Below are 26,235 nucleotides of genomic sequence, written 5' to 3'. Positions count from 1 at the left end.
CGCCGCCACGGGCATAGGAACGTTTTGAATAAAAGGTATTATAGAATGGAAGGCGGGAAACATCTGCGTCGTCAGTGGACCATGTTTCCGTTAATAATATTACATCAAATGAAAGCCGTAGTTGTTCAAAGAACAAAGTTCTGGTTTCTTATTTAGAACTGACCGGATGTGCAGGTGATAACATTTAAATGATTTTAGGAACGCTCTTCCTATATACTGCTCGCATATTTGGGGTAATACGTAAGTTTCTCTGTTTGCGTCTGCCATGGTTATCGGCAAATCACACGAGTCTTAGCCGAGCTTGTCTAGATCGCCCGCGGTGAAAATCGTCACCGCCTGTCCACCGTCAGCTTTGCGCACAATGATGCGTCCGTTGTTGTGCCACACATATTTGTATTTTGCCCTTTTAGCCCAGTTTTTTCGTTTCGAGCAGTAAAGCACGTGTCCGTTTCGTCACATTTTCGTTTATGAAGACCTCTTCACCCATGTCACGCAGCTTTTCCCTGATTTGCCACCAACGGTCGCTATCAGTCTGTTTGGCAAAGAGACAGATTATGCCCGGGTTTTTTTTTTTTTTTTTTCCTTGATGGCAGACGGTGAACCACGACAATGTCATTTGCCGTTAGCTGTGGAAGCTCAAGCTGCGCGGCTAGCACATTTAGCTTATCAATCAGATTTTCTCTTTGTGTGTGCTTGATGCCGTGTAATTCAAGATTAAGGCGGTGGTTCCTGTATTCAAGGGTGTCAATTTCGGCTTGCACCTGACTGACGTCGCTCTCGTTTCCCTCGAGTTTTTTGATTCGGCGCTTTAGTTCCTCTTCGTTTCTATCCGCATGCTCTCGCAGTTCATCCTACGGCTCCGACCATAACTGCAAGGAGTCCTCAATGCCTTCTACTACTTCCTTCAGCGGTCAAGCTTAGAACTTATATTCTTTAACATAATCCGAATGCATGCATGGCCAGAATCATCACTTGCACTCTGTGGCTGCACTCGAATTTTCTGTCGCCGGCAAGCCGTACAGCGCCAAACCAGACGGTACGCCTCCCCCTTAGTCTTTAGCGCTGCATCAGAAATAGCTGAGCACTTTCCGGCGTGAAAAGGAAGAGTACAGTCACTGCACACTATAAAAGAGTCCGCCTCAGTGAGCCGTACGTCGCAAGTCGAACATAGCACATTGAAAGTCGTGTTCACTAGTTGGCAGAGCAGTAGCAGCAGCAGCAGCATGAAGCACAAATCAAGATAATAAGGGGAATGAGGGATTCAGAAATACTAACCGGCGAAAAAGAATGTACTGGTTTAGGCCATGTTCCCTCGATGCTGCCGCTGCCACCACTAAGGGTGTTTCAGCGAACAATCAATTTTTTTTTAAAATTGGCGTGTGGACGATAGTACAATTCTAGTCGATTAGCTGGTCTACTCAAAGAGGCGGACATTACTTGCACAAAAATTGAAATGGCTAATCCACTTATTAACAAAAATTCACTAATGAAATTTTTTACTACTTATGGCACATATTGCAATTTACAAATTCTAGCGCAGGTGAAACTGCAAGGCATATCCACTTGAAAAAAAAAAATTTGTTGATGGCACCATTTATGAGATATGCGCCGTAAAACTTGCAGCAAAAATGCGCTGTCCTTGCACTTAGTTTACCAAAACGTCGTTTTATGCATTCAAGAACAAAAGGAACTGGAACGTCAGTTCATTTCTCTGCAAAGTTCGTGAATTATATATCTCGAAACTAGTGTCATCCTGAGAATTCGCTCCAAGTGAATCCGCCTTGCACACTCCCCGGCTAGAGAGAGAGCAGATAGGGGAACGGCCGGGAGGTTAACCAGATGGGAAGATCCCGTTTGCTACCCTACGCTGGGGAGAGGGTAGGGGGAGTTAAAGCTAGAATTTGTAAATAGCAATGTGTGCCATAAGGTAATGGGTTAAAAACTTCATTAGTGAATTTTTTAAAATTAGTAGATTATGCATTCCAATTTTTTGTGCAAGTAATGTCCGCCTCTTCGAGTAGACCAGCTCATCGACTACGCTGTAAACTAACTGACACCCTTCAGGCTGAATAAAGATGCAAATAGGTCTGTAACTCACACTCTTACTCTTTTTGGGTATTATAGTATGAGTTATAGCCCAATTTACACCCTTATTCAGGCCTTAAGGGTGTAACTTAGTTTACAGCGTAGAATTGTGCTATATGCGACAGGCTATTTTAAAAATTTCTTGAAAGTGTTCGCTGAAACACTTGGTATATGAAGGAAGCAGTTCTTGGGATATGCTGTGTAATAATTTGAAAAAAGGTGCAGGCGCACGTAGCGAAAATCGGACCCCGGCCGAAACGTCGAAATTAAATGTCTGTTTTTGCTTTTTTTACGTGCGCCTGCAGTTCTTTTAATATTTATAAGTCATATTGGTCCCACGTCCAAGAAATGACACCAAGGACAAACTGCTGTTCTCAACTGAATTAAAGAAAGGTTAAATAAATGTAAAAGAAAGTGGATGAACAAACTGGCCACAGGTGGCATACGAACCCACGTCTTTGCATTACGTGTGCGATATCACACACACACACACACACACACACACACACACACACACACACACACACACATATATATATATATATAACCCGCCGTGGTTGCTCAGTGGCTATGGTGTTGGGCTGCTGAGCACGAGGTCGCGGGATCGAATCCCGGCCACGGCGGCCGCATTTCGATGGGGGCGAAATGCGAAAACACCCGTGTACTTAGATTTAGGTGCACGTTAAAGAACCCCAGGTGGTCTAAATTTCCGGAGTCCCCCACTACGGCGTGCCTCATAATCAGAACTGGTTTTGGCACGTAAAACCTCATAATTTATTTTTATTTTTACATATATATATATATATATATATATATATTTCTATTTCTATTTATTTATTTATTATTTATGCACACGTGCATGTGTGCGCGTGTGTGCGTGTGTTTGTGTGCGTGTAACGGCACTTTATTTTTCTATAAATATTCGATAATATTCAGTTCGGTTTCTAAAACTGCTATTCGTAAACTCGTAGTGTTTGCTCTTGAGCAGCCGCTTTCGCGATTAATATGTAGCCCTTTCCTTCCACAGCGTGCCGCGTGTGAAGTTCTGGATAAGATATTTTGCAAACTACAACAACACAAATAGCTAAATTTGAAGCAACTACTGCGACAGAAGTGTAAAGGTAAGATTAGAAGGAATCTCTCATACAACACAGAGGTTACGTTTTAAAACTCACTGAAGAAGTCACAATTATGTGCAGCACTTGGCGGGAGTCAGCACAAATGATCAAACTCCCACTCATTAGAGCATACCGAACAAACCACGGAAACGCTATAACAAGCGTTTTAGACCATAAGCGTTTGATCAACGTGAAACACATCACAAATGCGATCATTCGTGAAAATAATTTCAGGTATGTGGTTCATTTACGGAAGGCAGAACAAACAAGTTAAGTATTACTGGGCACGATTACATATAGATGAAATTAATTGAAAAATTATATAAGCCTCGAAAATTATCTATTAAATAGAGACGTCGAAATGTCCCTTTGCATGATTTTAGTTGAAGCCCTCTAAAAGCAGACGCAGTCATTGAAAACTGGTTTGCAATATTATAAATAGTAAGCAAGGGTGTAAATCAGCGTGAGGTGCAGTCAGCCGCAGGCGGGGGCAATATGTCACTGCAGCAGCGCTTGTCGCGGGAACGAAATAGTTTCCAGAGAGTGCAGCTAGGGCAAAGCCGCAATGGTCAAGTTGGCAAAGCGTAACTAGGTATGTAAACATAGCATGAATTCCTACCTCACTGGTCCAGAATCATTTCAAATATCCTTTGCAAACGTACGAAATGTCTAGTGAATCATTTTTGACGTTATTTTTATTCATTGTTTGTTACTTGTGTTTGTGTTTGTGTTTGTGTACTTGCGTGTAAAGAATCCATAAAAAAATTCCCTTAAGAAATTCAGGGGCGGTTTATAGTACTAATCATTTCGCTGGATTCTATTGATTTCTTATCATGCACCGTTCACGATTCGCCAATCAGGCTGATAATGCAGGCGGGGCGTCGCTCGGACCCCTAGCGATGCGCGAGAAGAAAATAGAAATAGAATCGTTACATTATATCGGCTGAGGCTCAAGTGGTGGAGGTTACCATACCATCGTCACTAGTGTAATTGAAACTCTCTCATTGCACTATGAAGGCAAATTTTTTGTTAGTGACATGCGTGATAGAAGGAGATGCTGGCGCACAAATGTGGTGCCGGCTACTCCTTGGCTCTTGAAGAGTTAGTACAGTTATATATTACATGGGATTCTGTAATATCGCACGTAGTTTTCTAGGAGAAAGATAAAAAGAGCAGATAATGCACACACAACAGTGTTATCGTGCATAACAGTCAAAATAGCACCGCATCATTACAAAGTAACTCTTTAAGCACCAATGTGAACAACAATAATATCATATAACACAACGAAATCAGAAAGCAACTCTCAAAGCAACAATGCGAACAACAGTAACTTTGCATCTACTACACAGCGACATTGTAGAGCTTCATATAACGCGGTATTGCTGATTTCAGAACGTGCGTGGCGGTCATTTGCTTATTTCATTGTAAGGCAGAAGGAGGTGACGGGCTTATATCTGTGAATGCTGCCAAATGGACATTTCAGCGTTTCAGAATAAGAACGTTGCCAACCTCGAATCGACTCAAACTTGGTTTTCGACAAATGGGAAACGTTGTATCTTCTGTGTGGTTTTATTATAGTGATTTTCAGTAAATAAAAATTTCGTTTCTTGTAGACACTGCTGTAAATCAGGCTCACTTCGTTCGCGCGACAACGACGCTGTTGTTCGCTGATAATGTGTATGCGCATGCACGAAACCTTCCGAGATCGCATGCGCAGCTTGTTGCACGAAACGTTGCCCTGCATAATGATGAGGCATCAACGCTGAAGAGAGAAACAGACCATGTTTGTGCGCCGGCGATGTCGGAGAATTCGATATTTGTGTGTATAATGCTGGTAAGCTATATATATATATATATATATATGGAAAACTAAACTATAATTGACATGACCACAGCCCAATACGGGACTCTATTCTAGGGGTGTAAGCATAGGATTCATCAATCTAAAGTCACGTAAGCGAGGTGCAGTTCCAGTAAATTGATCCACTGAAGTTCGCTATCTTAAGAGCTGCCAGAGAAAGGTGGGATGTGGGTGGTATTCAGAAAACAAGTACGACTGCACTCTTTTGTAACAGCACTGGTTTATTACGGACCCTGGAAACAGTGCGTGCAGGACAAAGAAGGTATTAGCCAGATTGAATTGTGCTGCATTGTAAGTTCGTATGCAAATCCATGAAACAGAGACTTTGGGGTCAATTACTTACAGTGGATCCTGATCATCAGAAGAAAATTTACAGAAGACTAAAAAGAAGTTGTAGCGCACATGGCAGACTTTATCATATGATGACCGGGAGCGTGCCGCTATGCTTGAAATGTTAAGCGTTCAATCGTTGAATTCTACCGGTACTAACATATGGGACAGAAACTTAGAGGTTAACAAAGAAGTTTGATAACAAGGTAAGGATGCTGCTGCTGCTGATGATGATGACGACGATGTTCTTCCTGATGATGATGATGATGATGATGATGATGATACAAATGCTATATGTCCGCTGCTGAATGGAGGTACCAGTAAGCAGGCTTAAATAACCCTTGTATGCTGGTCGACGGAGTAGTTCCATTAAGCGCATCTCTGTTCTGTATAATGAAAAAAATAAGACGTTCGTACCTAAAATATGGACATATAATGTCAGCTGATATAGCATGAGCTGATAGGTTATATTATATGAGGTCATTAAGAGGTCGGTATGCTCTAAGGCACTCCGACCTCTTAATGGAACAGGATATTATATTTAAGGGGGTTCTTTCATTTACTTGATTTTCAATAATTTAACCATTCGGTATGTGCCACTGGGTGTGTCCCCATTCTTGGCCAATCCTCCACAATGGTTATGTGCTACTGTGACACAAGCGGTACAGAATTCTTATATGTAGCTAAACATAAACATTGTTTACTATTGCACGTTACATGGGATCAAATTGAACAAAATTGTATGCATCACCTTCAGACTGTATGGCATTTATTCAACCGCTTCACATACATTTCAACATGTACGCTGAATCTGCATTTTTTAGGAGCTGTTCATGTCACATAATTCTGTGCATGTGGTAGGCGTATAACGTGCACCATGTAGCCTTGCCAGTGGCGCCGTGCCAGCAAGCCATTCTGCCTCATTTCTCAATTAAAGCGCCGATCAAGACAAATAGCAGCCCCGCCATTCCGATAATCCTTTCTACCATAATGGCTGCTGACAGAAGGCACTTTCCAATGTATGCAGATACGTTGCAACAACCAGGTGTAGCTGCAAGCACTTGAAGCACCATATAGGGCTCTTAGCAACGTCGCTTTTCGCTACAGGAAAGCTCGATCATGCCTCCCTTTGCCTAACAGCTCTTGTACGCCCAACACCCAAAAGATTACCAAAATCAGCAGCTGCAACTGGACGCAATTTTTGACCGTTTAGGCATAATTATAATAACGGCTTCAGTTCATCGCGAAATAGATGGCGAACTTGTGGTCGTGTTCGTAACCTCTTCAATACGGCTATCTTTCTTGAGAACAGCCTGAGTTGTACGGCTAGTTGTACCTAAAGGCACGATCCGGGCCCAGGTTCGAAGAAACAGCCGCCATGGTTTAACAGTGGCTATGAAGGACTGTTGTAAGAACAGAGTTCCGGCCATGTTTCAATGAGAACAGAATGCAAAGACGTACACTCGCTCACTAAGAGTAATATTTCCAACGTTTTCACTTGCGTTCTGACTTTTACCTTTTTCCAACTGCGTTTGACCAACTGTGTTGGGACGTAACACGCCACCAAGAAATGACATTCACAGAACCGCTAATACGCAAAGCTAGCTCGTGAAAACAGGGACCGACCAGTGAAAGACAGTTCTTGGAAATTAGGTGCTTCGTGAATGCAGTCCCAGAGTCTTAATGTAGGCTACATACTAATTCAGTCTTTCGCGCCTTTCTGCATAGCGATTACAATTTTTGGAAATACTTGACAGGCACAGAAATTAGAGCTGGTATAACGTAGCGATTTCTTTCGTTCGATTCTATTCCTTTCTTATCATCCACCACTCGCGAGCGGCCGATCGTGGTGATAACATAGAGGGGCGCCCGCTCAGGCCTCTGACGAAACGCGAAAAGAAAATATAGCTGGAATAGAATGATTACATTATCCTTGGCTGGCTATATTTGCAGCGCCAAAATAGGAAAGCACAGTATATCGAGATCACACTGCGATCGCGTTACCCACCGCATGACTTGCTCCGCTTAGCAATTGATTGCTGGCAGCAGTGACGACCTACTCTTTTATGTTGTTCAGTACACCCACCTTTTTATGAGCCATCAGTGTGTCCTTCTTTGTTGCTCTCCTGATGGCTGGCAAAACACTTTGAACTAAACAAATATTCGGCGTTGCATAATAAGCACAAGCTAACGAGGTGCTAACAAAATAGCGTTTGAAATAAATGATAAGGTTCTACGGCCCCAAGTAATTCACTGTCTATTAGAAACACTTTAGAGGGGCGGCTCCTGATTAATTTGTACCACCTTATTTAGCAAACTTTAATGCATCTGAAAGATGTCAAAGATGAAGCTTTATTTGAGAATAAAGCTTCATCTTTCACTTCAAATAAAGCTTCCTCTTCCACTTCAGCTGCTAAGTAATTGTCGCGACTTAACCCTTTATCTTTATTTCATACGTATGCCCACCACACTAACAAATACTCCCTACGCCTAGACACTTCATCGCACACGTCACACAGATTGCACAATCATCTCAGCTTCAAGCGCATTTACGGTAAAACTGAAGCATTCAACTCGTCTGCAATTCCACGCGCGATTCGTCTCGGGAACAGCCTCCCCGATAACATAGCTGCGGAAACCGACCGTGATAAACTCAGGCATTACCCGCCGCGGTGGCTCGGTCAGCTAAGTCGTTGCGCTGCTGAGCACGAGATCACGGGATCGCATTCCGGCCGCGGCAGCCGCATTTCGATGGAGGCGAAATGCAAAAACGCCCGTGTGCTTGCGTTGTAGTGCACGTTAACGAACCCCACGGGGTCAAAATTAATCCGGAGCCCTCCACTACGGCGTGCCTCATAATCACAACTGGTTTTGGCATGTCAAAGAAAGAAGAACTCAGGCGCTCACTCAACTCGCTTATCCCTTGTTAATCATACTCACTGTTTGGTTTTCTTTCCCTACTTTTTCCTAGCACTGTTGTACATTTGTTTACAAACTTATCTAGTTATCTTTAGCGTTCTAATACACAGCTGCATGTCATTAATATGTTTCTGTAATTTTTAAGCTGTGCACCTGACTGGTGTTGTTTTTTCGACCTTGATGTCGGGAATTCGCCACTTTTTATTTGTGTATTTCGTTCTATTCTCCCCTTACTCAATGCCCCTTGTAGGGGCCTTGTATTTAACAAATAAATAATAAATAAATAAATTTGTATGCGGAACGATGAAGGAGGAGAAAAGAAAGGGATTTTAACCATAAATGGGACTGGTTGGCTACCCTACGCTGGGGGACGGAAATGGAAGAATAGAAGGATGAGTGAGAAAGAGGAGAGGGAAAGAGACGGTGAAATCAGCCACGCGTGCGGACGGCACCACTAAGTTAACTCTTTCCCTACCATGGGGAAAATAGGTGTTTTTTGTATGTCCCGGCATATGTTTTTTTCTGAAGGAAATACTGCACTCAATATTTAATGTAATACATAAACAGAAAGCGAAATGAATGCAAATTTTACGAATAAAAGTTTTGTTAACGCGATATGTGTCATAAAAAAGATATAAATTGTTAAAATAAAGATTGTGCGGTAAAATTGAAGAAAGTTTACAAAGACACGCTTGGTATCTACTAAGAAAAAAATGTTCCGAACATTATGAGATATACAAAATGTATTGCCGTCTATTAGGCACTATCTCCGAAAAAATCGCAATTTGTTATTTAACAGGTATTCCGCTACAAAAAGTTAACTCCAAGCGCTACAGTTGACTGCGGCCGCCGATGTTTCGGGCTGGTTTGCGTCGTCGTCCCTTTCAGACACAAAGTCGGACGAAACGTCAGCGTCGTCAGCGTCCTCTGACTCGCTACTATCCGATGTAGCGATAAGACCAGCCGCAGAGGCAGCGCAATCGCGATGCCTGCGATCTCCCGAAGCGCGTGCGCCGTTTCCGGAGCCGGACATTTTTGCGTTCTGCTTTGACGATCGCGAAACTTCGGAGCGTGTTTAAAAAACCACCAGGCGGGAAAAAAGTGAACTGCTTACAAAACAAAAATATAGTTTCTCCTCTTTCACGTCCGATGGTGAAGTGTGTACTTGAGGGGCGCGGAAGGTCTCGAAAGCGGCGTTTCAAACCATCGATGCAGCGGTAACGATGCCCAATGGGCGCGGTACGAAAAGAGTTAAAGGGCCTGAAAAAGGAAAGACAGTAAAACAAAAGCGAGCAATTCGGTATATTGCACTGTCATTCATTGAATCATAATTTATGTTTGACGACGTGGCTCTATGTTTTATTCTGGCAAGACGCAGAAGCGAGTGCCGTCCATGTCGTTCAAATGAAATAGATGTCTTCAAAGTAGCTCCTTCGAAACCACGCAATGTGAGTACAATGTTGACCACTTTGGGCTGCTCATGCGTCTACTTTTCTAACAGCGTCCCCCCTCGCCACCTTTGAACATAAAACAAGTTCATCACTCCTGATTCGATTGACAAACTTCACAGATGGCAGAAGGTTGAGAGTAACTGATCTTTAGAACGAATCAAAAGGCTTGCTTGCAGTATTGGCTTCGCTCGTAGACTTCTTTGTTTGGCGACTGCTTCGCTTACTCAACTACGTCGAGTTTCGTTGGCGGAGCATACTGCTGTAACATCCATTGCCTTTTTGTTCATTTAGCTGTTATTTCAAACTACGAAATAGAATTATATTTGTCTGCTTATATTGAGTGAACTCAGTTGAAAAGGTAGGAGAAATAAAACACACACACACACACACACACGCACACACACACACACACCAGATAACGAAAGTACGGGCGAGTGCTGCAATTCGGGAACAAAAGCAAGAACAGAAGGTAGCCTTCGAGCTTGTATTCGCAGAATGTCTACAGAGGCTCAAAGGAAACAATCAAGCCCACGAACGACTAACTTGCATTAGAGCAGTTTGCGCAAGCAATTCTTTATTCTTTGTCTAATTAAGAAGATGCCATGCATAATGAAGAAAGAAACACTGAAGCTGATAGCCGGGCCGGCGCGGAACGTTTGCACATGTTTACGGTAAAGGGAAATGCATCGGCAAAACAAGGAACGAGATTACTGCCAGAGCCGAACGACAACCAGATTAAGGGAGGAATTAAGGTCGGCTAGAAGGGCCTGAGTTTCCACAAGCCGAACCAATGTCAGGATTGCCTGAAAAGGGGGCTTCTGGAAGGCTTTGTGCACGTTGCTTATTTGCGTGGTTTGCTTTCTGTGGTTGGTCGGGTCCGTCTGGATATTTTTTTTCTATTTGCTTGCAACCTGGGGGTAACAGGAAAGGGAGAAAGCGGCCGAAAGCCGTTTCGCGCAACCTATATGGTTAAAACCAGAAAGGAAATCTGCCGACGGCGCCGCCGTTATCGATGCGTATATCGTCAGTCGGTAAGCTTCCTCTTGGGGACATGAGCTCGATCCTCATCGGTGAACAAGTACTCGCGTATTTTCTTATTTGACAATAGAACAGATTTTCACGAAAACACAGAGCATGACACATTACATGCTAACATTAAATAGAACACGCAGGGAAATGTGATAGTGATAACATGTGCATGCTTTACCTTTCGATCTACTCAAGTAAACTCTTTAACAAATTTAGCAATCGGTAACATGTCATCAAAATAAACAATCCAAGAGAGATTGAGTATCTTGTCTGGCCCCAGCCACGCTTTGCTTGTGCATTACAGCGGTAAGATAGTGAACTCGTCGCGCTGGAACGCTCTCCACAGCATCGGGGTCCACTCTGGTCATAAAGCCCCATCTAAACTGAATAACAACCGGTAGGAATATGACATGGGACACGAAAACGGTTTTGTGAGCCGGGCCGCAAAAGCATATTCTGTGGTGCGTACTGCGTGCACCAGGTATCGCATATAGGTGAGGTTTCGTTTGCCGTGTTTTGTTTTTTGTCACTGATTTCGATGTAAGTGATGAGTCTAAGCTGAGGCCCTTTCGAGAACCAGTAGAAGCCAAGCACTTTCAGGCCAAGAGAAAAAAAAAAAGGGGGGGGGGGGTAGGGCATAAGAAAGGAAATGAGGTCAACCGCAACGGATCCCAGAATTAACTACGTTTAAGTGGGAGAGGAGAAAAAAAGGTATGTACACGGAGATAGAACGTGTCGCAGGTAATTTTTTAATGAAAAAAAAACACCGTTATTATTAAAGATCTGCTATATATGGCAGCAGTATTCCTTCTCAGCTTAAATTGCTCAAGAGGTGGACCTTACTTGCTCGACAAATCGCAATGTACTTTTGGCTAACCACACTATAATTACCTTTTTAATTATCACCTTAACGCCGATCTTCCAATTTCGAAATTGGAGGCGAATAGGAGTCAGATTATTTAGCAGAAATGCTGTGTTTAGCATGATTTCAAACATATGTCCCCAACATTTGTGGCAAAACTCATAGATATTTCAGTTAACACTTTTAAGAACGGCCATTTTACACAGCACTTACATAAGTGTTCACTGGAAGATCATTTCATTTCATCACAGAATTTGAGGTTATGTTTCTCGACACCTGTGCAGAAATACTGATGCACTACATAGAACATTAATTTCATAATTCCGTGCGCTTACACACAAGGGTGTAGCCTAGACCACTGCACGGGCTTGGGCTTACCCGAAAGCCCGGGCCCGGCCCGGCCCACGGGCCGGGCCGGGTAGAACAGTTTTTTCACGGGCTCTAGCCGGGCTCGGGCACGGCGTGTGCTTTTTGACCCGGGCCCGGACCGGGCTCGAGTTTTTTGACGCGGGCGCGGGCCAGGCTCGGGCTTTCTGGTGGTGTGCATGTAACGTGCAGCGAGTTATTCTCGGGCGTCTCAATTCTGAAAAACATTATTTTTCGGTCTCGGGCCGGGTTCGGGCCGGTTTCGAGTCGGGCTCGGGCCGGGCTCGGGCCTAAGGTAAAGGGGTGGTGGGCCGGGCCGGGCGGGTAACGTAGATTATTTCGGGTCTCGCCATAAACGTTTTGATCGGGCTCGGGCGGGCCGCCCAACGTAAAAACAGGCCCGGGCCGGGCCTGGGCTGAAAAAATCGGCGCGTGCAGTGCTCTAGTGTAGCCAACGAAAAAAAAAAAAGGGGGGGGGGGGGCGTATAGGACATAGTCTTCTCACCCCAAAAATTGCTATGGCTGAAATGGAACGATGTGCGACGCCGCCAACTTACCCCCCCCCCCCCCCCCCTCTACTTCCCGGTGGTCAAATGCGTGCCCCCTCGCGACAAAGAAAAAACGAAAAGATTGCTGGCTACGCCATCTGCTTAGACAATGCTAACACCTTAAACTGCTTCGAACTAAGAACATGAAAAGCAGAAGGGATAATTAACGACAGCTGCAACCAAAATCAGTTTCAAGAAGAAGTGCTTGCATAGTGGTGCTGGTTTATACGTCACAAATGGTGTTCATATTGTTCAGCGCGACCCTAAAGACATTAACCAGGATCACAACTTCGAGATGCAACTGATCATGTCTTTGCAATGGATGTAGGCGCATTAAACACCGAACGTTACGTATCATAGTTCTCAGTATACATACACCCGTACTTGAAATTCTACCTCCGTCGCCAGACTAACAGCGTCTCGGTATACAGTGTGTGACTGAAGCCACCGAGAAGCTTAGCATCCACTGATTCACACAGTGCGTGGGATTCACATGATTTTTGTGATCTATATTAACGACATTCCAGACACTGTAATGTCCCAAGTTAGTTTTTTGGTTAACGAGTGTATTATATATACAGAGAAATCACGGATCCGTCCGACTCTCATGCCTTATAATGCGATATTGGTAATATCGTGAGTTTTTTTTAACATGCTGTTAGCTCATGAAACTATACCTTATTTAATGTAAAGCAATGCGAATAACACGGCGAACTAATAACTCAAATGCGCACACTTACAATCCTGACTGTTTTCCTTTGGCATTTGTTAACTAGGAACACATGTAAAGTTTAGTATATTACTTAACCTGTCCTATATTGCAACAATATTGCAATTATAAAAGTGTTAAAGGCACATTTTTTTTTCTCCGTGTTAAGTGTCCCTCTCACACATCTTGTTAAGACTTCTTTTGCATAAAGCTCTTGTTTGCACCAAAATGAAATGTGCCTCTTCCGTGATTCTTTCTCGCCAACACTAGCATAGATGCAGAATCGTTCCATGCGATTTATACTTTGCAACTATTTACATTTAGCCATTGCATGACTAGTGAAAAATATGAATAAACGCCAACGCTTAATCCGCGAGCTCGTTCGATACGGTAATCCTCCCTTGTACATTTTCGTGACATACATTACACCAAGGACAGTTTATAAAAAGTTCGTTCGGCAACCCTGGCACACACGTCCTCACCCAAAGATCACCAACTAAAAATCAGAATTCCCTACTTAGGGAACCATTAGTGCTTCTCCTCATTTGTGACTATAACAAGCAGTGAATGACACCAGCTGTCAACTACCACCGTTTTCATTCCCAAACGCCTTTGAGCATTGAAGGCATTGAAATTAATAAAGAAAGAAATTAATAAAATAATTATTTAATTGTGCACTAATTATTCCTTTTGTGTAACATTTGCTTATGTAATCCAAACATGACAGAGGTTCACAGGACGATGAAGACTTGAAATGATCAACTGTGACCGAACAACAGACGTCTTGAGAGCCAACGTTTCATCAAAAGGGACTTACTTGCCTTCGTCAGGGGCAACAGTATACGCCAGATTGACAATGCCTGCTTACAAGTGAAGATTCTTTTCGCGTTGTGTCAGACCAACTTCTTGAAACAACCGAAAGAATCCCTCCGCTCTTTCCTGGCTATCGCGGATACCTTCCTCACAACCGCTTGAATAATTTTGCGATTTACTTCCACCACCATACTCCACGCTCACCCTTACTCCTCGCCAATCTGAGGGGGGGGGGGGGGGGGCGAGTTATGCAAAGGCTGCCAAGGAAATCAGTTGTTGGACTGACGAAGATAAGACCTCTGTCAAGACGCTGGCTACAGACACATCTCTTGTTCGATCACTGGTAATGATTTGCTTATGTATTCATTTCTTTTATTGCCGTAGCAATTAAACGGACGCTCGAGTTGTATTCGTGCCTCCGTTGTCATGCTGTCCTCCTGATGGTACATGCCGAGGGTTAGAGAGTCTCCAGAGACGCGGAGTGCGTATGGCTGCAAATACGATGACGCACAGTGAACGCACCGTCAATGCCATGTTCAGTCGCCTCGGCGGTGGAGCAAGGCCAGGGTTCTGCTTTCTGCTGCTGGAATGAGCATTGCGCGCACGCACACTGTAAGCACACTAGTGTTCCTCTCACACGCACACGCGCACGCACACGCACACGCCCACGCACGCGGACACACACACACACGGGCACAGACACACACACACGCGGACACACACACACGCGCGCGCGCGGACACACACACACAGGCGCGCGGACAACCACACACGCACGAAGACACACACACACGCGCGCGCGCGCGCAGACACACACACACACGCAGGCACGCGCGCGCGCGCGGACACACATACACACACACAAACGCGGACACGCGGACACACATACACACACACAAACGCGGACACGCGGACACACACACACGCACACACGCGGACCCACGGACACACTCACACATACATCGTACAGTCATCATCAATATGACAGGGAACACCTATTTTTTTCAAACGCCTGTGGGGGCTAAACACACATTCCCTACATAAAAGTGTTCAGTGATACTAAAAGTTCATCAGGAAAGCTTATTGTTAAGTATCAAGTTCCTAGATTTGAAGCCCTGCATAATGAGTAATCGTAGTTTAAAAAAAAAAAAATTCGCTGTGCCCTTTCAAATTGATGACGATGGTACGTACGCCCGTGCACACGAAAATAAAGACTTTTCTGAAGTGCTTCAGTTCGTATGATCTAAGTTATAGTCACGGTGCAGCTATTTAATCAGCCTTCTCATTTCATCATAACATGACATGATAACGGAAAAAATATACGCAAGCAAAGAACTCCTGCCCGAGATCTTGTTTTAGATATTCTGCATTTTTCAGCTAAGATACCTCAATGCCGCCTGGCTGAGTGTGTATCGATTGTCTCTTCTTTTTTCACTTTTTTTTCCTGCCTCTCTCTTGCTTTTTATAATCCATGTTCGTGCTTGCTAAGATGCAGACTCGATATCCAACGCGGCAAGCATCGTTTTCCTCTCTTCATACCAGGCTGCTTGGAACACCAGCCCCATTTTTTTTTCTCTCTCTCATTTTCGTTGCGTTTCATGTCCGTCTTTCTTGCGTTGTTTCTTTTGATACCACCAGGGCCCGTCAGCAGCGCCACTGTTGGCGATTAGAAACGCATTGTAGAACCATTTGCAATTTTCCGTAACGCCTTCGCTCGCTGTTACTCCCCGCGTTATTTTTTACTTGCATGTGGGTACACTTGCCGAAAGATGCAAATTTCTTTGCGACGTGTTTCGCGACCATCTTCCGGTAATCGGTGAAGCGGAGCTCAGCAGCGAGTGCGAGATAAAATAATGAGGCTCGACGCATCCGTTTTTTAAAGGAAATTGCGTTCCGCGTAGGTGCCTGCGCCGAGCGAAGAATGTACGGGGACAGTGGGATTCCGAGGAGCGCGACACGAACGATAGGTTGTTCTCTCGCTCTCTTTTTTATTGATTTTTTTTTTTATTTCCTGGCATTACACCCACTCCTTTCTGTTCAGACAGTGAGAAATACGCGGCCGAAGGGGCAAAGGAAAAGAGAAGCAGCTTACCCAGAGCTGGAGGGCCGTGGAGGGCACTTCCTCGCAGAGTGACGCTGTGCCGAGGTAGTTGATGGCCGTGCATTTGTTGCAGGAGCTATGAGTTGTTAATTGCGCCAGGTAGGGTTTTAATCGTGTGGACCTGAGCCCCGGCCAAGTGTGTACGCATATTGCGCAGCAACGACGTGTAGTTTCTCGTGAACACGCATTCGCTGCACTACAAACAGCAAAGTACATCCCCTCTTTATACAGGGTGAATAAACGGACAGTATTTTTTTTTAATTAGGCGCTGAGACGTACGTGAACACCACTTCTACAGTAGGGTTATGTGGCGAGGGCGACACAAAGTGAGATGATAATTATCGCTGTTAGCAGTACAATTAACAAAAATTGAATAATTAACTTTTGACTGGCTGCAGTAACCAGGCACGTTTGCATTGAAAAGTTAGAGGCAGCCGTGTTTCTACAGAGTTGCACTTGGTAGAATTTTTCAAGCGTATCCGTAATTTCAGATATCGAAATCCAAAGTTTAATTGCCGTTGGCATGATTACGTATCCAAGACAGTGACGACCGGCGCAAAGCTCCTCCTTTATCTCGGTATAACAGAAGCTGCCATCGTTACAGGCTGCGCGGTTCCGTGTTTTGATAGCGGTTCTGACTTCTGCGCTTTGCGATTACGAAAGCCGAGAGTGAAAGGGGTGCAGTTATCACTTTTGCCTGTCTCCTCCCCGTTGTCAGACTAAACGCTGTACGCAAAACGGGCGTCACATAAGGGAGGAGCTTTGCGCCGGTCGCCACTGTCTTGCATGCGTAATCATGCGAACGGAAATTAAACTTCGCAGTTCGATATCTCAAAGCATGGCTACCCTAGAAGAATTCTGCCGAGTGGAACTCTGTAGAAGCACGACTGCTTCTAACTTTTCAATACAAGCGTGCCTGCTTACTGCAATCAGTCAAAAGTTAATAATTATTTTTTATTAATTGCACTGCTAACAGCAATAATTACAATCTCACTTTGTGTTCCCCTCGCCTCATAATCCTACTGTAGATGTGGTCTTCACGTACGTCTCAGCGCCTAATTAAAAAAAACTATGAACCTAATTTTGATCACCCTGTTAGTGGGGGAACGCTCCACTGTGGCGTGCAATTGTGCTGTAGAGCTAAATAACAAAAAAAAAGAAGTCAGTGATTCGAAACAGATTGCGCCTGCTGCTTGTGAGCATACGCCACCATGCGGACAGGTCTCGTCTGCCTTTTCATCCCTTCGGGCTATACCGGTGTGTCAGTTTCCTACCCTGCACGCCAAGGGCACATTCGATATAGCCTGGCAGTCAAATGAAGCCGCGGTTATTTATCATCGCGCGTAATTAATCATTCACCGCTGCGACGGTCATCTTTGCCGGGTAAGAATAAGCGTCAGTGGCGGAGGCTTTCCCGTTCGGCAGCCCTTTTCCAACCAGCAGTACCTCCGGTGGAGTGCCCAAACGCACACCACGTAACACCGTTCATGCACTCTAGACAGCCTTGTTGCACTCTAAACAGCCTTGAGGAAATCTGCATTCTATTGTGTCCAGGATTCAAGGGCGGAATTCACTAAGCGAACTTACGAACAAATTTTGGCGTAAGAAAAATCTTACGAAAAAAGCGTATTCACAAAGCTAAACCTGTTCGAAGATCAGCAAGCTTGCGATGCCCGCCGCTGCAAAGACGAGCGCTGTAGTCGAAAAAATTGGATCTATGTAAGGGTAGCACAGGTGGGAACTTCAGTACTTCCGCCAATAGTAAGCGTAAGTCGATTCACAAAACTAAAACGGCCGTCGCAGATGACGACTTAAGAAGAAATTTCTACGATAGGGGTGTAGAAGTCTTACGAAAATCATTATGTCCATCTGCGCCGCTCGAACTGACGCAGGTAAGCGTTGGAACGCGCTCTAGCGGCTGATTGGCCAGAGGCCACAACTGATAGCCGATGATTGCGCGTGATTATATCTTTGTGGCGCGCTCTGATTTGTCATCTCAAAGTGCATTGAGCTGTTTCAGTACATAATTGACTTGAGCGTGCTCTGCTGCGCAAGGCAGTAACATTAATGCTGCGCGGCGAAGTTTTGCCTAATGTCTGATAGGCTGTGTTTCTGTATGCGCGCAGTAGCGTGAATTTTCATACTCGTCACTCTATTGGGTGTTAGCAAACATAAGTGCAGTGTCCGTCCCTTACAACCGTCAAATCTGTAATTGATGTGTTTGGGGCACAATTCTATCGTAATTTTTTTTTCTAGTTTCAGCTTTCTCTTGCTCATAGGGCTGCGGATGATTATTTTTTCGAACGCTTTGAGGCTATAAGTCTCCATGCGAGATGAAACAATAAAAAAAAACGCCTTAATTATCAAAAGTTGTTGCCGCTGCACAATTCGCTGGCTTCTGTGATGTTAGCCTCAGCCTTCTATTATATAGCTCACAGGTTTAATTCAGCTCAAAGTTGAAGCGACGTAGTGTCTGTGCCCACGGTGTGGCTCATTATGTGGTCTGTGGTGTGAACCAACGTATGCGTACGACGGATTGCGATCCTATGATGTGACGCGGGATATCAATACGATGGAAAAAAAAAGAAATGGCGTATAAAATCACGTACGACCATTGTGATGCGGTGAAATACATCTCACGAACGAAGCGAATTGTCGCATGCGTCATGCACGCACGCATGGGCTGGCGAGGGAGCTGATATTGAGCCTATGCGTGACATAAGAACCGCACCGGCAACCATGTGCCGCGCGATCACATACCGTCCCGGTGAACTTACGGGTGTATAGTGCCCCTTGCCTTGAGGCCATACGGACTATATATTATGGAGCTTGTTTAATTACCGTAATTCGTATCGAAATAAAGACATTTAGTAGCTTTGTAATAGGGCGGTGGTGGTAGTATACAGGCGGGGTGATCCTGGCATACCTGGCCGGCAATTGCTCCTACTGAGCGTTTCTTTCAACGCCAAATATGTTACCATGTGTCCATCAGTCCTGCCTCTCACAGAAATGTGAGCAGAATGCGTAACACTTTCACTGCAATTCTTTTGACGGTGGTGCGATGAATGGCCGAGTGCGGTTGAGCTTGCCAGCGCTGTAGCAGACGCCCAGAAAGGGAAACTGTCGAATAGGGGTGTGCAGTGATTTGTCCTAAGAATATAGCCTCGACTACAGATGCATGTTGTGCGATCATGCCATCAGCTGACCGCACTTATTTCATTTCTTGTCGTTTAGTCCGAGCTCTGTTTCCTCCTCGCTCTCATACGACATCGTAAGTTAAATGCGCTGCCACTTCGGTTGCACCCTTACCTCAGCGTAAGAACTTTTTCGCAAAGAAATTGCGTACGAACAGCGCAGCTTAGTGAATTCCGCCCCAGATTTTTTTTTGTTATTATTAGCGTGTTAGCATTCATTGGGTACTTCACGCCCTTTCCGGGGGCTATCGATTCATTTATCTATGTTTGTATGTTTGTATCTAACCGTCCCCCCCCCCCCCCCCTACCTAGGTCACCGTGTAATCGGTAGTGGAATGGGTAGCGCATGGGGCTGCTGTGCGGAAGTAACAGAGCTCGCAACCATCGATCAGACCAACTTGGGCCACTGCGTATGTGGCAATGTGTACATAGGTGCCGCTCTTTGACGAACCTCTTTCACGCCGACATAGATCACTGTAGAATGGGACAGGGTATGTACCGCTGTTCGAAGAAACTCTTTGACGCCGACTTGGAGTACTAGGTATGTGTCACTGGATCTGTGGAGGTCACCAATGAACCTCTTCGATGCCAACTTAATTGGGTCACTGGGTATGCGGCAGTAGTTGTGTGCTGCTCTTCAATGAATGCGTTCGATACCAACTAAGGTAACTAGGTATGTGCCACTGGGAATGTGCCACTCTACAATGCCAAATAAAAAGATCCCTTAAGCTTCTCCGATGCTGAGCATAATCGAACTCCCATCTCAAGTGTTCCTCAAAGACAGCAACGCGACGCATTAGCAGGCTGCGCCACTGGGTGTATGCCGCTCTTCAATGAACCTCTCGCCAAATTGGGTCACTGATTATGCGCCACTGCGTGGGCTGCAAGCGCGGGCACAACTTCCAGCGTTCGCAGGCACCGGCGCGCCACGCTTCTCGCCTCGGAGGCCACGGGCGGACTTCTCGTCAGTACCACTAGATGTCGCAGCTTGTCAAGGAAGAAGCGCGACAGAGGTGCCCGGTGGCCGCATGACGGGTTTCTCAGCGTCCGCACGCATCGGCGCGCCGTGCATTTCGAAGGTCACGCGCAGGTTTCGCGGCCACGGCGCTAGATGGCGCCGAGTGTTCCTGGGAATGCGTAAAGAGGAGTCCCTCTACAGTACACACCTCATACTTCTTTCGACGGTGGCAGTACATCATGTCGCTATATTAATTCAATGTTAACGCATTACCATCGACAGAGATCGTGAGGTGGGTTCTGCCGCAATTTGTAATATTTTCCTAGTTCAACTCGGTCAATAGGTGGTAAAGAAAAACTGGTGTGGCATTTTGATCTTCGGATTCGGCGTATCTTATGTTCAGTCGCCGGGTGTTACTCACTTTCGTTGCACCACTATAAAGGGTAATCACGGTAGACCTTAAGTTTCAAAGATGCGAGCCAGAGAGACTTGGAGAACGCGTTTATAATGCGTTCATCAATCTCTCTGCCTGATGTATCGGACCTATTTGCAACATGGCACCAGCGTGACGGCCAGCGGGCAGGTCGAATCAAATTCAAATATCCGCTTGTAGGCATTCCGGTGCCTGTGCTTTCCTCGCTAGTTCATTTCAATTAATTTCATTTATTTACTCTTATGGCCGAATCATTACAGAGGAGAGAGGGGGTTAGGAAGTACATAAATATAAAATACAGCAAAGTGTGCGTTACACAGGTCACTAACAAACGAAAAAACATTACATAATATAATTAAAACAGCAGTCTTGAAGGCATTAACATCGGTTATGGTTGCGATGGACGCTGGGTGGTGGCTAAAGTGTGTGCTTGTTTTTAGAATGAAGGAATTATATTGAATCGTGGTGCGACTCTGGAGGGAGCACATCAACTGATGGTCACCGCGAAATGACATGTACGTTGGAAGCAATAAAAGACAATCAGGTAGGCTTGGGCTAAAGTGATACAGTTTATGAAAAAGACACAGGCGTGTAGCGCGGTGAAAGGTTAGACAAGTTAAGATTTACTTTCATTTTGCAAACGATAGCAGTGCGAAAATAGTTACATAAGGTGAAGCAAGCCATGTGATTTCGAATGGCTTCCAGGTTAAGACTGCGCGTGTTCATATGCGGGTCCCAGATGGATGATGCTTGCATTAGTTTAGATCATACAGGGGCACTATAACGTAAAGCTATTCCCCAAAACTGTTTTTCTTCCAATCTCCTGACGTCAAATTTACATTACGACCAACGCAAGCATCGGGAGGTGACCCGCAGCGTTGCCTGAATTAAAAACCCAATCGAACACTCTCCTCGTTTATAGGAGGTCACCTTTGTTCGCTTTCAAAACGAATAACGTTGCTTGCACTGAGAGGTGTTTGTTATCTAATTGGCTGACAAGAGGCGAGGAGCACGCTCTAGTGGAGAGGGTTTCGATGGGGCCGAGCCAGCACAGTGAAAATAGATAACCGCATGAAGAGGATGGTGCCGGCTTCTCCGATTGGTCCGCTTCGCCTTACTTAGCTTACGGTGGCTGGTCGAAAATCGTGGTGGCGGGCAACGGAAGGATAAGAATGCCGCTAAAACGGATACTCAGCAAGGAAGAGTTGGCAAAGCGATGTCGTATACGTGCCGAAAGGCCTCGATTAAGTTTTACTGCCACGCAAAAAAGGTTTATCATGCGCAAATAAATACATGCTCACCGACAGGTGCGAGTAGCGAGGGCCTGAGCGATCGGCGGGCAGCCATCTTCTATTCCTTTCGGAACGAGGCAGTCTCTGGCTATTTAGAAAAATTTTCAGTTTTTCCGGTATATTAAGGCATTGTTTTCGCGTACACGTCACTCTGACGCGGTGAGTTTTCGCGATTTTGTGAGGTCGCGTGACAGACCGGCGAAGTGGGCGCAGCCCAAAAAACATTGGACCAATAGCAGAGGGCTAATGGTGAAAAGGCGTCGAATCAGGAATAATTATTTTTCTGATGTGCGGTTTAATCATGCATAATCAGTGTGCACACGTTATATCAGATGGGAAGCTATCGCGGTTTTATTGACGTCGCGTGACAGACAGGTGAAGTTGGGAGTGGCCAGAAAATGTTTTGACCAATCGTGGTGGGCTGATTGCAAAATTGCAATAGAAAAGTTTGGAATAGCTTTACGTTATAGCGCCCCAGTTTTGTTTAAGAGTGCTTTGTATAAGAGTAGCAGCAAAGTGATAATATTTCCGCAATGAGTGTATTGTTGCGGTTTTTGGTATTTGGTATTATCTCATTTACTGCAGTTGGTGTCAGTGTCAAAAGATTTTGGACACAATTGCCGCAGGCCCATACTTCCGGCACATGAGCTGTATTGCAGTTCGAGGCCAGATGAGCTACGGAAGCGAGACAAAACACAACCTCATCGGGGCAGCGGGACCACGCCCGTAAAACGGGACGTGTCCCGCCTAAATCGGGACGTCCGGTCACTGCGGCCGAAACCCTCGCCAGCTGCGCGTGCGAATGAACAGGGTCATCAGCTCACAGGGGAACACCTTATTAGTATTCAAGCGATCATACCTGCTTCAATTTGGAATGAGAGCCGGCGGAATAATCTTTCATTAATAGATACCCACGTTAGGCGTCATATCGGCCACTTTTTTCCTACAGAACCGAGGAGACGTTGAACTTACATTGTACTGAATACTAATGACGTACTACTCAAACTGTTGTTGGTCCTGTGTTATTTCGGAGAAACGAAACGCGAAGATAACTTCTAATGTAAAAAATGCGAGAAAAGTTCTGGTTAGATTTTATTAAAGCTACCACTTTGTTTCAGCTATGTGGTGCATCGAACGTCAAACTTGTAATCTTTCATGTCCCCCGCATCGAGCTAACAGCTTTAGTTTTTACCGGTCTTATTTGAGTTCTGCCATTCGGTTTTCATTTTTCCGCGAGAGCACTCCTGCTGTAAATTGTGCTAGCAGAAAGGTTTTTTTTTTTACTTTTTTGTTTCTCGCTCGTTCGCATTTAAATTTATGCCGCAGGGGCGCCCTCACTCACTTTACCCTCTTTCACTCTCTTTGGAGCTACGTAGATGCGATCTTCCACATAATATTGAAGCCGTGATCTCCGCGGCATAGAAACTGGGCCGAATACACAAAGCGTTTTGTTCGTAAGGGTTCTTTGCCATTGGTTGGCCGCCTTCGCTAATAATATGTCGAGCATCAGGATTGGCTCACATTTTCTCTTACGAAGAAGTCTAGCGTGAGAGCGTTTTGTGAATACGGGCCGCCCTATGGTGCTATGCAGGTTGCCTCGAGTTTCTCGCTCGCCTGAGTTTGTGCGACGGCAGTCAGTGAACAAAGATAGCGCGGAATGCGCGAAAGCAGCAGACAATAAAATGTCGAGATAAAGCCATGTATGCCAACAAGAGCGCAACCTGCGCATACCGCTTCCTCGTTGCAAACAGCGAAGACTGGGCAATGTTACGCGCCGGTGCCAGTAATTGTTATCAACTCAATATCGCAATACCACGGCTGTCACACTATCTATCTACACACTCGGCACAAGACGCTTGCCACGCCTTTTTGGTTCACGTCACGGGCATGTGTCCTCTTTCGGACTTACCTCTCTTCCCGCCGTTGAATGCGAATAGTGAATATGTGGCACATTCTCACGCCAACCCTTTCCTTTTTTCAAACACGTTGAAAGTTTTTCCCTATAACTTACTTGCACTGGTGATGCACTGGGTGTTCCGATAAACCAATTAAGGAAGGCACCGACGGCCACTCATGAGTTAACGCCCAAGTGATGATAACCCAAGAGTGAATCTAGATAAACCAATGAAATTGCAGGCCTGCCGAGGGTTGAATTTTATATGCGTTGATACGATTAGCTCATTCATCTGAGGGCGTCGCCTGAGCTCGCGGAAATCACGAACTTTACTTAACTTCGGCCTTCCTACATAGCACCCCTGGTGCAGATTCCGTGCCATAACAGTCTCAAAACGTTCAGAATGCAAGTGCTAGAGGCATTCTGAACCACCCCATGGGCATGGTGAATAAACTTATTCCGCAAATAGTGCACGGAGCTGGAAACATCTCAGCCAAATTCAGTACTCACACGCGACGCGTGGAGCTCACAGGCGGGACGTAAAGTATACTACGATTGTTTTCGAACTGAAGGGTTCGCCTCGCCGGTTGCGGATCTGCCAGCTTGCTGTCCCCTGCCGTCAGCTTGCAGCAACTAAGTTCGTATGCTATTGTAGTTTCCAAGAATATGCCACGGGTAATTGGTCCAGGGAATTTAATTTTAGCGAAGGTGTCTGGCCAGTAATAATCAGGGGCCAGATTCACAAAGCTTTTCTTTCCTAAGTTCGCTTTGCCATTGGCTAGGCGCCTTCGCTAATGATATGTCGGGCATCTGGATTGGCTAAAATTCTTTTTACGAAAAATCCTAGCGTAAGAAATTTTTTTGAATTCGGGCCCAGCTTGCATACAAATTAGGTGGACTGAAATCAGGCCCCAGAGGTGTAACAGTGTATAACGACCCAGTTCCAGTTTCAGACAGGCCTGGCTGTGTCTCCGCTTGAGGTCCAATGACGAGCTGCTGACAGGGATTTAAGCCGTAGTACACGGCAAAGCTGTTGCTAACATCGAAGCATACACACAGAGCTAACCCTCGTGTTCCTTGTCCCTCCAGGCCACTCATTCACTCTCCCCCACTTTTTCTTCCTATTTCTGTCGTCTTTCGAAAGCCGAGTCATTCTCCACAGACTGACAACGACCAGACATGATAATGTGTTTTTGACTGAATTTACAAAGCATTTGTAAGCTATAATACAAAAGACCCACATGAAGATGGTTGCTTGAATCGATCAGCAGTGGTCTAACAAGAGAAGCCTCAGCCGAGAGCGAACGCTGTGACAAGTGGACTAGTCTCCGTCAGGGCCACAGCTGCTTTCGTTGCAAGGGTTTATATATCTTCTGTTGTTCTAGCGCGTAGCGCTTAAACGTTTCTTGGTTTCGGCCTGAGTCTTCCTGTGTTCGCTCGTGGTAGATCGTGAGCTACAGCGGTTCGAAAGAACAATTCCCGGTCAATCATGGCAGCTAACTTAACATTAGCGAAATCGGGGGGTAAGTGGTGCTCAGCTCTTGCCAAATGAACATTTTCCAAATTTGGCCCCTCTTTTTATTACACTAGACTCAGCCTACTAACACACAGGTATCTGGAAGTAGAATAAAGTCCCCCAGAAGCAGTAGTATGGTGACGAGATATTTAGTATTATTTGTTTTATTTACTGAGCCGATATAGGCGACCTTCATGGGAGGATACTGGTGTGATTTGATTACATGAATTCCACTGACTCCCTTACAGCTGCACCATGTCCTGGGACTGAGCTGACTGCGGGATTGGCTCATGCACCTTACAAAAGAGATGTTGTTTCAGAACCGAATACACACAGAAAGAAACTGTAAACAGTTAAAACGCATTCTAAAGCATCATAAAAATTCAGGAGCCATTCCACTCTGTGAAGGTGGATAAGCAGCCAAGCTGTAACACATCACACAGGGTTATACAAGGGTACGTGTATTGATTTTTATCATTTGGTAATCGTAGTGATGATACTGATCGGATCGGTTACAACCTTCGACAGATTCTTGGCCAAAGCTAAATCTATACACGACCGTTGTTGAATAGTTGAGTGACTTGGATTGGTGTGACACTTCAAACCAAACTCTTCTAGCACAATATGAGTTAACCATTTCTTGTCTGGTTTTGAAATGCCCACATTGAAGTCTCCGACGATGGTCATAGGCGTAGTGTCATCACGGCTAACCCATGCAGAGTGCGTGGTCATGAACTTCTCGATATCACACTT

At 45.1% G+C, this 26,235-nt stretch overlaps 1 pseudogene; it reads right to left on the bottom strand.

The window, feature by feature from the left end:
* Positions 1 to 264: 264 nt before the first annotated feature.
* LOC119457544 (uncharacterized) lies at positions 265 to 20,588 on the bottom strand (annotated as a pseudogene).
* Positions 20,589 to 26,235: the final 5,647 nt, after the last annotated feature.

The sequence above is a fragment of the Dermacentor silvarum genome, chromosome 1 (genome assembly GCF_013339745.2).
Source record: "Dermacentor silvarum isolate Dsil-2018 chromosome 1, BIME_Dsil_1.4, whole genome shotgun sequence".
Classification (NCBI taxonomy): Eukaryota; Metazoa; Arthropoda; class Arachnida; order Ixodida; family Ixodidae; genus Dermacentor; species Dermacentor silvarum.
The sequence above is the reverse complement of the archived record's forward strand: the minus strand, read 5'-3'. Positions and strand labels throughout refer to the sequence as shown.